Consider the following 1,965-nt stretch of genomic DNA (forward strand, 5'->3'; position numbering starts at 1 on the left):
TATTGATCTAACAAACTAAATATCACCCATTGATAAATTAAAGAAATACATACTAAGTATATGTGCTTGTTATTATATCGGGATTAAGAGTACGCACATCCATAATAATAGAGGTCTTGTTCTTTTATATAGTCAGTATAAAAAGAAACTACCTTAAATAGTCCTGCTCAATACACTCATAGTGTACTAGTGTAATTTTATAGTCAAGATAAACTAATACCAAATTACACTACAATCACTCCAATGGTTTGTCCCATTCTATCTTGGTTGTGAGCTACTACTTATAATTTATAAGAAACTGATAACATGATCTTTTGTGTGGCACCACACACCATGTTATCTACAATATAAATTAAATGAACAACTACACTTAACATAAAGTAGATATTTGACCAATGTGATTGTTATTTCAAAATAAATGTTTACAAAAAGCTAGGCTTTTAGTATACATCCTAACAATCTCCCACTTATACTAAAAGACTATGCTGCCATAAATGTTGCCATACATCTTATTCCCATCCCCTCAACATGCCGATCAAAAGCTCTCGTCGAAAGGGCCTTAGTGAAAGGATCTGTCAGGTTATCTTCTGATGCAATCTTGGCGACAACAACTTCTCGTTTCATGATGTCTCGTATCAGCTGGTACTTGCCCTCTATGTGTTTACTTACCTTATGAGCTCGTGGTTCCTTCGAGTTTGCAACTGAACCACAGTTGTCACAATAAATTGTGATAATTTTGGACAAACCAGGAATCACATCTAAGTCCATCAAGAAGTCTCTAAGCCATACTGCTTCTTTGGCTGCCTCAGAGGCTGCCACATACTTAGCTTCCATAGTGGAGTCTGAAACGCATTTCTGCTTAACACTCCTCCATGTTATGGCTGCACCTCCCAAAGTAAACACATACCATGAGGTAGACTTACTATTGTCCGTATTTGATTGGAAGTCAGAATCTGTGTAACCCACAGGGAGCAAATCATCTGCCTGGTAAACTAGCATATAATATCTAGTCCTTCTCAGGTACTTCAATATGTGCTTTACGACAGTCCAATGTCCTTGTCCTAGGTTACTTTGATATCTGCTAACCATGCCCACGGCAAAACAAATATCCGGTCTTGTGCATAACATTGCATACATCAGGCTTCCTACAGCTGAAGCATAAGGAATTGCCTTTATTTCCTCTATCTCTTTTGATATCTTAGGAGACATCTCTTTAGATAAAGATACTCCATCCCGAAAAGGTAGAAAATCTTTCTTGGAGTTTTGCATGCTAAAACGAGCTAGGATAGTATCGATATATGAAGCTTGGGATAAGCACAACATTCTTTTCTTACGATCCCTTATTACTTTGATCCAAAGAATATGTCCGCATTCTCCCAGGTCCTTCATATCAAATTGCTTGGACAACCATACTCTTACTTCTAACAACACTTTGACATTGTTGCCAATTAATAAAATATCATCTACGTATAGTACAAGAAATACCACCACTTTTTCGTCACACTTCTTGTATACACAAGACTCATCTGGACACTGAATAAATCCATAAGACTGGATTACTTGATTAAACCAGATGTTCTAAGATCTTGAAGCTTGCTTTAGTCCATAGATAGACTATTTGAGCTTACATGCAAGATGTTCTTTGTCCTTCGCAATGAATCCCTCTGGTTGTTTCATATAGATGTTTCCTTCAAGACTTCCGTTAAGGAAAGCTGTTTTAACATCCATTTGCCAAACCTCATAATCCATATGAGCAGCAATAGATAAAAGAATCTGGATAGACTTAAGAATCACTACCGGCGAAAAGGTTTCCTCATAATCGATTCCCTCTTTCTGAGTATACCCTTTTGCAACAAGTCTCGTTTTAAAGGTTTCCACCTTCCCGTCTGCGCCTCTTTTCCTTTTGTAGGCCCACTTATATCCAATGACTTTTACACCATTTGGTGGTTCTACTAGCTCCCAGAC

The sequence above is a fragment of the Zingiber officinale genome, chromosome 4B (assembly GCF_018446385.1).
Source record: "Zingiber officinale cultivar Zhangliang chromosome 4B, Zo_v1.1, whole genome shotgun sequence".
In the NCBI taxonomy this organism is placed as follows: domain Eukaryota; kingdom Viridiplantae; phylum Streptophyta; class Magnoliopsida; order Zingiberales; family Zingiberaceae; genus Zingiber; species Zingiber officinale.